At 43.2% G+C, this 12,283-nt stretch overlaps 1 protein-coding gene and 2 pseudogenes across 12 annotated transcripts in view; 1 reads left to right on the top strand and 2 right to left on the bottom strand.

Moving 5' to 3' along the window:
- The window catches only part of OSBPL6 (oxysterol binding protein like 6), a 207,472-nt gene that overhangs the window by 127,077 nt on the left and 68,112 nt on the right, over positions 1–12,283 (bottom strand). The window lies entirely within an intron of this gene.
- Positions 5,726–6,989, bottom strand: LOC113919188 (annotated as a pseudogene).
- On the top strand, positions 11,074–12,042 carry LOC113919191 (annotated as a pseudogene).

Raw genomic sequence — 12,283 nt, 5'->3', positions numbered from 1 at the left:
ATAAAAACAATTTAGAATCTGTATTCAAATTCTTCTACATTGCTGGGGGCAATGTAAGTTGGGATGAGCACTTTGGAAAAATGTTTGACAATATCTCCTAAAGGCAGTAATACCCTGTGACCCACCAATTCCACTCCTGGATAGATCTCAAGAGGAGTGAGTGCTTACATCCATCAAAAGACAAATCTGAACATGTTCATAGCAGCTGTATTCCTACTAGCAGCAAACTTGAAATAAGCCAAATGGCCATTAAGAATAACACACAGAAATGAGCAAGAATGAACTACTGGCACTTGCAACAGCACACAACGACATGGACAAATCTCAACACAAAGAGAACCATTGTATAATTCCATGGGTATGAAGTTCAAAGACTGGCAGGATTAAAGTGCAGTGACAGCAGTCAGAATGGCAGCTACTACTGGGTGGTACGGACTGAAAGAGGTGTGACAGAACCTTCCAGTGTGCTAGAAATGTTCTCGATCTTCATCTGGGGGTGGCTTTATGCATAGATACAGAGAGGGAGAATTAATTGAACCTACGCTTAAGATTTTGCATACTTTATTGTACATAAGTTACACCTTTTAAACAAACAAGCAAAAAACACCATCCTTACTTCAAAAAGTTCAGTGTTCCCTCGCCTTGATTAATTAATGAACGCCGACCGCTACACTAACCATCGCAAGCATGCCCTTTGTGATCCTCGCTGTTATGGAGTGTGGATGCTAGTAGAGAAAAATCACTTCATTGGTAGCACTCTTCATTCGGCAATAAATCACATACCACCTTCTGACATCTCATTGTACTTTTTTTCGATCACTTGACGATTTTATATTTTGCTTAAATTTATATCTGGTTGGTTTAAGTCCTTCTATGCCTTTAAGTGCCAGGCACAGTCTTATACGCAGCATGTGTTTACTAATTTCTTGTTTACTCATCTATCACCACCATAGTACTTCTCTCGGCCTGGCGTTTCCTGGCCAATGTTCTTTTCTTCGGATTTTCACTTTTTTCTGCCTCCTAGGAAGCCTGTAAGTCTGTCAAACACTTCAGATAGTACACAGTCTATGTTTATATAAGCTCTATCTACTAGTATAGTGTAGGAGGTGGCTTACGTTATTCTAAGTTTTCTTTCTTTCATAAACCCTTTCAGCCAATAGTAGAATGAAATTCATTCTGTATGATTCATCCTATTATAGAACCCTATAATAAGAACATGGAAGAGGTCAAGTGGGCAAAGTACGGATAGGATCGGGAGACTCACGTCATCAAGGGGAAAATGATAAGCCTTTGCTTTGATACCTTTCAACGCACCGGCCAAAAAAAGAAAATAGCCAAGCCTCTCTAGCTTCCTCTTCCCACAGTGCTCACGGTCCTGCTAGTGCCATACGTATCCACACGCCCAGAAAACACCCCTGAGAATGACGTGTAGGATGCCATGCTACTCATCTCCCCAGTCTGTTTTTTTAAATGTGACTTTTCTAAGGGTCATTAATTGAAAAGTTCCAGAAAAAGCATGAGCCCTATAACTGAATGTACTTAACAACAGTTACCACTGATCTGACAGAAAGAGCAAGAACCAGGGATGACTTAAGTTTCATAATTTTCTTTTCTGTGGTGGTGTTACTGACAGCAGGCCTCCCGTGATTCCCAAAGCTACCTGTTCGTGCCTAAAGTCACAAGGCTGCAGGTTGCATCTGGAAGTCCCAGCCTTTCTCTCCATGTATTCAGGCTTCCTGTTGACTTTCCTGCTGACCTGCAGCATCCCCAGCCACTGAGCATCAGCTGCCCTCATAAGAGCTATGCCCACTTCAGAGACGGAGCAAGTTGATCCACCGCAAGCCCTGTGGCTTCGTGATGAAGCATGCTGCCGTAACAGAATCAGTTTCTGTTTGGTTCTCTCCCTGGTATTCAAAGGGAGAAGCCCAAATGTTGCAGAGCTTTACTCTTCTATTATCCTGGGAACAATCGTCAGAAGTCATGCTCCAGGGATGCTTGTGTGGCTCAGTCGGTTAAGCATCTGTCTTCAGATCAGGTCATGATCCCAGGGTCCCGGGATCGAGTCCCACATCAGGCTTCTTGCTCTGCGGGAAGGCTGTTTCTCCCTCTGCCTGCCGCTCCCCCTGCTTGTTCTCTCTCCCCCGCCCCCATTCTCTCTGGCAAATGAGTAAGTAAAATTTAAAAAGAAAGAAGTCATGCTCCAACGTTATGACAGGTCAGTGTGACATGCTAAAAATACGTCCCCACATAATTCATATGTTGAAGCTCTAACCCTCAACATGGCTGTATTTGGATATGATCTAGGGCCGTTAGGGAGGTGATACAGGTTAAAGGAGGTCAGAAGGGTGAGCCCTAATCAGATAGGACTGGCGTTTTATAAGAAGAGGAAGAGCCAGTAGAGATCAAAATCTCTCCCGTCCCTCCTCCCACACCAGCTCACAGAGAAACCATGTGAGGACACAGTAAGAAGATAGCCGTCCATGAGCCAGAAAGAGTCCTCACTAGAAACCAACCCCCATGGCACCTTGATCTTCAACTTGTAGCCTCTGAACTGTGAGAAAATAAGGATCTGTTGTTTAAGCCACCTAGTGCATGGCCAGCTTCTGTTAACAGCAGCTCCCTCTGACTAATACAGTCAGTGAAGGGCTGCAGGGGTAGTGGCATCCCATAAAAATCAGAGAACACATATATGCAGTCCACTGGGTGCAATGCAGCCCCTGAATCAGCTCAGCACAAAGAAGCACTTCACAGAAGGATTGAGGATTAGGCTTGAGACCAGAATTCCAAACAGGCAGCCCCGCAAACCTGAGTGTGATTTGTCCTGGCCTCACCAACCCCATGTCATCCTTCCTTTCAATTCTTGAAGAACCTTCTGGTTCCTCGGCATGGAAAACACTTCTTTCCCTTTCTTCATCATCTGTTTAAGCCCAGTTCAGCCCAAAGGTTAGTGCCCAGGCAACATTCTCTCATGCCACAGGCGGGGCCCTCTCTCTGTCAGGGTCTCATAGCACCACATTTTTGCCCCAGCATTTGAAGCAAGTTGGCAGAGAGAGATTTCTGTGATCTCTTTTTAGGCGCATGTTTTAACCACTAGTCTGTAAACTTCCCACAGCTACACGGTGCTCAAATACCTGCAGCACAAAGTTGGGAAAGAAGTGGAAAAGAGGTGATGAAAAGGGTAGGGGAGGGAAGGGGGGTAGGGGAGGGAAGGGGAGCAGGGGACAAAGAAAGTGAAAGAGAAAGGCTGAAGGACCCAGTACACTGACTTTGTCCATTTCGGCTGCTGGACCAAAATAACCACGGGCTGGGTGGCTTAGACAAGGTGGAAGGGCCAAGGGAGCTCGGGGAGGTCTCTTTTATAAGGGCACTGATCCCATTCATGAGGGCTCCATCCTCAGGACCGAATCACCTCCCAAGGCCCACCTCCTAACACCATCACTTTGGGGGTTAGGAATTCAACATAGGAATGTTGGTGGGAATAAAGAGTCTAGTGTATCCATGCGGCAGTCTTGTCAGATGGAGGCCAGCGACAGCAGGGAAGCATGCTGACCTGCTCACACTTGCCCCCAAAATGCTGCCACGCTTCCAAGAGCTGGCCCAAATCTTTCAAGGCAAAGCCACTGGCAAAGATCTGTGACCTCTACTGCAGCTGTGGGACAGTTAGTCAGTCCTACAACTTGAAATAGCATTAACTAAATTAAATTGTTCTGTGCAAACTTTGGGGGCTGTATTTCATCATTTTGTACACATACACACACATCTACACGCTTATCAGTATAAGACTCTTAAAAAGTGACATATAAAAAAACCCCACTGTGTCCCACTGATGATACTCTTGAGTTTTCAAACCTCTCTTGAGCTGCACACCAGTGATTCCCTACCTATGGCCCAGGGACCCCTTGGGAGATTATGATGCCATTATTGTGAGGGGCTCACATGCATCCACAAAGCAGAGTTCTGCCTGCAGACAGAATACATTAAAGCCCAATTATTAAAGGAGACAATGCCTTATGAATCCATAGTACTGGCCTGATGATCAGTTTTGACATTTATATGACGGAATGATGCTACTGATCAAGTAACTTCAAGGGACTTAATTTGTTTTTTTATATGTTTATGGATTTTACTTTCCCCTGGTTAGATCATTTCCATAACTCAAGAATAAGCGGAAGACCTTAAGGAACAAAGCACCTAGCATTCACGGCGTAGAACAATGTTCCGTGTACAGCCCAACTGTTGGTCATCATGTAAGAAGCCCCGCCCCCTGGACAGCTCCCTGAGCCTCCTGTTACTGGGCGACAGTCCTGTCCTCCATCCTAAATATGGACTTAGTGTGACTCTCGCCAACAAGAGGAAAAAAGCTCTTGGCAAAAGGCTACAATGTCAGAGGCTTCAAGGGTATCTTGAGGCCAAGTTTAAATTGATCATCCTCATTTTAGAAGGTACTGAGAATTTGTGTCTCATGAGTAAAGCACACATATACCCATACCTGAGCATCTCTGCAAGCCCTGAGGCTTCCTAACCGAGGTGTGAAAGACATGTGGTCAGAGAGATACCTGAGCATCTCTGCAAGCCCTGAGGCCTCCTAACCGAGGTGTGAAAGACATGTGGTCAGAGAGAGAAAGGCACCATCACCAAGCATCCCAATATAGCTGAAAAACATCCTGACCAGGAGCTGGATGTCTGGATTTCTAGTCACAGCCCTGCTGCTTTGAAGTGTGTCACTTTGCAAGTCTCTGGGGCTTGGTCTCTTTATTTATAAACTGAAGATGTTGGGCTACCAGATGATCACAAAGCTCCTTCCAGCTCCGACAGTTTATTTTAGCTGTACTTTAGTCCAGGATCACCCTAACAAGGGTTCCATTTCCATTATAAATTTGCAACTATATCTACAAAAGACAAAGTCTGGAACTCCTGATAAGACAAGAACTAATACAGTACCAAGCACTGGCTATACTGAGCGTTATATGGGATTTGGACGTACTTTCTCCAACTCTGAATTTCAATTCTGATTCTTCACCTCAATTCCGTATTTCCCAACTTATGAATTCCAAGAAGCACTGAGAGATATAGAAACCCTAGGATTCCAATATTTTTCTAGCACCTTTTTTCCCCCAGAACTTTTTAAAATTAAGACTTTATTTCTTAGAGCAATTTTAGGTTCACGGCAAAACTGAGGAAGTACAGAGATTTCCCATGTGCACCTGCAGCCACACAGGCACACCTCCCCCATTACCAACATTCCCCCCAACTCGTATATTTGCTACGATTGATGAACCCATATTGACACATCATAAGCACCCAAAGTCTATAAATTATGGTTCACTCTTGTTATTGTACACTCAATGGCTTTGGACAAATGTATAATGACATCTACCATTATAGTAACTCAGAGAGTATTTTCACTGCCCTAAAAGTCCTTTGAGTCCATCTGTTCATCCCTGCCCCGCCCAACCGCTCCAACCCCTGAGCAACTACTAACCTTTTCACTGCATTCATAGTTTTACTTTTTTCAGAATGTTCTATAATTGGAATCGGTATGTAGCCTTTTCAGATTGGCTTCTTTCAGTGGGCAATATGCACTGAAGCTCCCTGCATGTCTTTTCATGACTTGATAGCTCATTTCTTTTTAGTGTTGGATAATATTCCATTGAAACATTCACTTACTGGAGGACATTTTGGTTGTTTCCAAGTTTTAGTAATTATGAGTAGAGCTTCTTCCCCCTCCCCCCCCACTGGAAGATAATGTTTATTGAGATCCCACCAGCTGCACAATCTGCTCCTGCCATTAAGCTCCTTCTTCCTTTGCAATTTGGTCTTTCTTAAGTGGTCCCATGAATGCTTTCTTCTCCTCCACTGTCTGGAATCGGCCGTGGCCAAACTTGGAGGTGGTGTCAATGAACTTAAGGTCAATCTTGTCCAGGGCCCGCCGCTTGGTCTGCACCAGCAAGGACTTGCAGAGAGTAAGCACTCGCTTCTTGGTTCCCACCACACAGCATTGCAGCATGACAAAGTCATTGGTCACTTCACCATAGTGGACAAAGCCACCCAGAGGGTTGATGCTCTTGTCAGACACAGACAATGTCCGTGGAAGCATTGTTCTTGATCAGTTTGCCATCCTTGGTGAGGTAGCCCTGGCCGATCTTATAGATCTTCTTGTTGATCTCAGTGCAGTGATGGTAGCCCTCTGGCCCAGCCTGAGCCACGGAAAACGCCACTCGGGCAGGGTGCCATGCCCCAATACAGGCAACCTTTCTCAGGCCCCGGTGGGTCTTGCAGGGTAGCTTCTTAGTGTGCCAGCAGCTGGTGACCCCTTTGTAGCCTTTGCCCTTGGTGACACCAATGACATCGATCATCTCATCCTGCCCAAACACTTGGTTCACAGGCACCTGCTGCTCCAGCCTCTCATGGGCCCAGTCCAGCTTCTCGGCCACTGTGCCTCCGTTCACCTGGATCTCCATGAGGTGGGCCTTCTTCTGGCATAGAGGAAGCAGATGCATCTGGGTGTGGGTGATGACCCGGATCACCTGGCAGTACTTCATGCTGTTGAAGTCCTTATCCAGCTGCTTTTTGCCATCATCATCCTACCACTTCTTGCAGTATTTGGTGAAGGCCTTCTTCTTAGACTTATGCCAGTTCTTATAGAAGCACCTTTTGCATTCATCACTGATGTTCTCGGCAAAGATGGTCTTAAAAGGTACGGAGGCCTCGAGGGGTTTCCACCATGCCCAAACCACCATGGGTGGTGTCTCCACAATGGTCACAGCCTCCACAACTTCCTTCTTATTCACCTTGGATCCTAGCCTGTCCACCTCCCGCACGATGTGAGTCATGCCAGCCTTGTAGCCCCGGAAGGCTGTGAGAGGGACAGGCTTGGAAGAGTCATCCTTGGGGAAGCTCTTGACCTTCCCACGGTGCTGGCTGCTGTGCTTCTGAGGCAAGAAGCCCAGAAACCCATGCCTGGGAGTGGAGAATTTCCGGTGAGACATTCCGCCGCCAAATGTTGCCAGTAGAGATGAGCAGAAGTTCTGTGAACATTCCTGTACAGGTTTTTGGGTGGACATAAGTTTTCAACTCCTTTGGGTAAATACCAAAGAGTGACTACAGATCATATAGTAGCATGTTTAGCTTTGTAAAAAACTGCCAATCTTTCTTCCAAAGCAGCCAATACTATTTTGCATTCCCACCAGCAACAAATGTTGCTCCACATCCTCACCAGCATTTGGTATTATCAGTGTTCTGGATTTTTGCCTATTCTAATAGGAGCGCAGTCATACCTCATTGTTGTTTCAATTTGCATTCCCCTGATGACATATGATGTGGAGCATCTCTTCAGATGCTTATTTGCCATCTATATCTCTTTTTTGGTGAGGTATCTGTTAAGGTCTTTGGCCCATTGTTTGATCAGGTTGTTTGTTTTCTTATTGTTTGGTTTTAAGAATTCTTTGTATATTTTGGATAATAGTTCTTTATCAGATATGTCTTTTACAAATATTTTCTCCTAGTTTGTGGCTTGTCTTCTCATTTTCTTGGCATTATCTTTCACAGAGTAGAAGTTTTTAATTTTAATGAAAGCCAGCCTCTTCCATCTTTAATCCATTGGATCCCACAGGCTTAGAGAGGGAGGCTATTAAGCTATTTTCTGTTGAAATAGCAAAAGGAGGGGACGCTTGGGTGGCTCAGCTGATTAAGCCTCCGACTCTTGATTTTGGCTCAGGTCATGACCTCAGGGTCGTGGAATCAGGCTTCTTGTGGGGCTCTTGATTAGCGGGGAGGGGGGGGGGTTCTGCTTGAGATTCTCTCTCTCCCTCTCCCTCTGCCCCCCACCCACTGCTCTCATGCACTCTCTCTCTCTCTCTAAAATAAATAAATAAATCTTTCAAAAAATATATCAAAAGGAAATTGTCTTTACAACATTGCATTTCACTGATGTCTTTTTCAAAATATTAAGATTTCCTCTTTAAAAATGAGTATTAAGTTTAAAATAAACATAAACGACACTTCATTTATGTATCTTGATTCATGAAATGCTTCCCCTGGAAACAGATTCTGAATAATAATAATGAAATAGAGTTGCTAACATGTTGTTACTAACCTTAAAAGCTGGTATATTTGAGGTGCCTAGGTGACTCAGTCAGTTAAGCGTCTGCCTTCGGCTCAGGTAATGATCCCAGGGTCCTGGGATCGAGTCCCACATTGGGCTCTCTGCTCATGGGGGAGTCTGCTTCTCCCTCTCCCTCTGCCCCTCCCCCCCAACTCATGCTTTCTCTCTCTCTCAAATAAATACATAAAATCTTTTTTATTTTTTTAATTTTTTAAAAGATTTTATGTATTTATTTGACAGAGAGAGACACAGCAAGAGAGGGAACACAAGCAGGGGGAGTGAGAGAGGGAGAAGCAGGCTTTCTGCCGAGCAGGGAGCCCGATGTGGGGCTCGATCCCAGAATCCTGGGATCATGACCTGATCCGAAGGCCGATGCTTAATGACTGAGCCACCCAGGCGCCCCCATAAAATCTTCTTTAAAAAAGCTGGCATATTTGTATTCTTCCCCATCAAAAACAATTCCCTTTCGCAACAAGCATTAGAGAAAATTTAATACTAAAACAACTGAGAATATTTAACACATTTACTTCACTTATTGTAGATATTCAATGTGAAAACAGACATACTTTTGAGACTGGCATTTTAAACCTTTATAAGCAGTTTTTCTAGCAAAGAACAAAAATTTACATCTGTATTTAATTCTGAATCTCCCTTTGGAGTCAGTAAAATATTCATGTTTGCATCTCTAATTATGACAATAACATGCATATGTGTAATGTTTTGCCTTAGATATTGAATGTGTACATGAACTCATATGCCTTCCAGACTAACCAGGGGACACTGAAGCCTGGGCCTCTTGCCTCCACCCTGTAGAATACAAAATAGTAGTCAAAATGTCTTACACACTGCCTCCCAAATAACAACAACGTTCAAGTTAAGACCAGGAGGGGAAATCTGACAAAAATGATGCGGAGAGCTTTCTTGACTATGAAGGGAAACCAGAACCACCATGGGTATGAGGGGCTTGTTGGCAGTTAATTCTGCCTTGTTTTCACACACCAAGTATCTCATTTCTAAAGATAAAAGCCCTTTTCAAGAAAAAGTTCAAAGTGAGAAAACAGTTGAAGGAGGGTCAACCGAAGCTGAAATTCGCTCAATACAAAGTTTTCCATTTGAACTGCCATAATGTGTTTTCTGATCTCCTCACTTCACATAAATCACTTCACATCAAGGCGTTCAGCCATTTCCTGTCCGGCTGAAGCCAGTGACTAAGATTTGAGCTTCACCTTCTTGATCCTTTTCTTTACTCAGACATGTTCAAATGTAGCTTTTGGGAAAGGGCAAAGAAGTAGGTAGAAAACCAGATCATATATTTCAAGATCCCTTTGCAGTTTCGTTTTCTGTGATTTTTATAATTATTTCCTTAGCCTCTTCTCCATTCTTGTACAGTCCTTGGTTATTCACTCTGCACTTTTCCAACCAATCGTCACTTGTTAGTAATCTTTAATTCGAATTGGAAGTATCAGTCTGAACTCATGAAGCAATTTGCTTAATTTTCTAGCTTTATGTCCTGAAAGGACCAAGAAATAATGACTAGCCAGCAGCGATCACCACCCCTAGTGTTCATATTGTGTCTTGAAATACTATTTCCGTCAAAAGGAACTGGAGCTCCATGGAGAAATGGCTGAATCGAGGCCTGGGAATAAAAGGTACAATGAGCGTGGAACATCTTGTCTATCAAAGACACTCTAAATAAATAAGTAGAAAGATAAATAAGTGGATGATTAATACATGTACACACACACACACACACACACACACACACACACACACACACACACTATATACACAATTCAGAAGCCAGTTAGAAGAGGCCCCCCAGCCTAGCCAAGAACTGGGTAATTTGATCATCAAACAGAATAATGATTGCAAATGGATTCAAACATATTAAATGTGTTTAAATCCATGAATTCATTTAAAAAGTTATTGGTCACTTTTAGAGGAAGCCAGTTAACCAACTCATTCTGAAACTGGTAAATAAAGAGAAAGAATCAGATTTATCTTGCTTTTCTATTACAAGCTTGCTCCTCAGGATAAGGGAGAAACTGATGCAGAAGAGTTTCTCTTTACGGAAGCTTTCCAGCTAATAACTGAAGAAAAATGTTAGATTTAGAAGATCACCATGCAGCACCTCCTAATGAGTGAACGGGATCTCAGCAACGGTCCTCGATGCTATGATCACCAGAAGCCAGTCCCACCCTCCAGAGGTTTCACAAGGAAACAAATTATCCACTATTGATTCAAACTTAACGCAAACAGCAAATGGAATAAAGTCGAAGTTAATTTGACCTTTCAGACTCTCTTCTTTTCAAACAGTTAAAGAAACTACAAGTAATTCAGCAACGTCAGTATATAAACTTTCTTTGGGAAAGACACTGTCTGACAAAGGAGCCAGAGGTTCTTATAAATTAGTTCATCCTTGGGTTCACCGCTCTACTTATGAGCCTTTCCTTAGATAAACTCTTACACATATATCCCCTAATAGTGACAAGTAAGGGTAATTCTGCTTTTACTTTTTTGGTCTGTGTTGTCCTTCTGTAACCTAAAATAGAGATAATTGAGTTAAAGAATTCAAAGAAAATTCCCTACAGAAGAAAACCACTTTGGATCTAATTCTACTGTTGAGTTCTCACTGATTTCTTTTAAATGAAATGAAATGAAATGAAATGCAAGCTCTGGGTACAGTAATTTAACCACTATTTTGATCATTCCTCTTCTACTTAATTAGTAAAACTAAACTGTTAAGTAATCCCATTAAAAATGACAAGACAGGTAAATGGCTTTCTGAATCTTACAATTATCAGTACTTGACCTTAAAAAATCAGCACAAGCTCAAATGGAATTTGATCAAGAGGACTCCAGAAACATATAGGCAGACACACTAGGGGAAATTAGTAGGAAAGGGACCTGAGGCATGGGGAATCATTTGCATAAGCAAATAAGTTGGCTAGCTACAGGCAAATGATTTCATGGAGCCCCAGCACCACCAACCTTCCAAACAGAATCTGCTCTCGCGGGAGGAAATGATGGATCCTTCATACGTCAAGAAAAACTGTTCATCTCCCTATATGAACTTAAGCAACGATAAAATGAAGCCAGGACCTGGGTTTTCTCATGGTATCACTCAGGAAATCATCTTTCTGTAGCTATGAGATAGGAATACAGCACCAGGGGCACCTGGATGGCTTAGTTGTTAAGCGTCTGCCTTCGGCTCAGGTCATGATCCCAGGGTCCTAGGATTGAGCCCCACATCGGGCTCCCTGCTCCGCGGGAAGCCTGCTTTTCCCTCTCCCACTCCCCCTGCTTGTGTTCCCTCTCTCACTGTGTCTTTCTCCATCAGATAAATAAAATCTTTAAAAAAAAAAAAAAAAAGAGTCGACGTGTGCAGAAGTCCTTATAGTCCAGGGCCTGTTTCCCTGTAGCAGCTCCGTATTGCTGGAGAAGGAGAAAAGTGTCCCGGATCCTTTCAGGACTCTTTGGTCTTTTGGGCATGACACAAATCGAGTGAGGGAAGGAGGCAGAAAATCCCCTGGATCCCTGCAGGATTAATTTATTCAAAAGAAATGCCAGAAAAATACTCAACATGCAAAAGTCTTGTGAAGAAAATGAAGCAAAACCACAAAACATGCCAAAGACCAAGGCCGACCGCCCTTCAGAAGATGAATCACAGGAGGCAGAAGGAAATCAATCCTCAACCTTCCGAAGAAGGTGTAAGCCAGGAAGCAGAAGGAAATCTTAGAGGAGGGCTGACCCAGCCTGGCAAGGGGTTTAAAGAGGACACTCCTGTGAGGCATTTGGACCCTGTAGAAATGATAAGAGGAGTAGATGAGTTGGAAAGGCTTAGGGAAGAGATAAGAGTGAGAAACAAGTTTGTGATGATGCATTGGAAGCAAAGACATTCACACAGCTGTCCTTACCCTGTGTGCTTTGGGCCTTGAATTCCTTTTTTTTGTCTGATATTAAAATCTGGCCCCTGCTTTCTTTCTGTTAGCATTTTCTGATGTATCTTTGACCTTCATTTTACTTTAATCATCTGGTGGAATTTTGTTTTAGGTAGTTTCCTTGTTATCAGCATCTCACTGAATTTTGTATTTTGACCCATTCTCCAGGTCTGTTTTTCAGTTGGAAAGTTTCACACATTTGCATGAAAATATATTCATTATATATTGTGAAGTAAAA

Source organism: Zalophus californianus, chromosome 3 (assembly GCF_009762305.2).
Source record: "Zalophus californianus isolate mZalCal1 chromosome 3, mZalCal1.pri.v2, whole genome shotgun sequence".
NCBI lineage: Eukaryota > Metazoa > Chordata > Mammalia > Carnivora > Otariidae > Zalophus > Zalophus californianus.
This window is presented reverse-complemented; position numbering and strand designations above follow the sequence as displayed.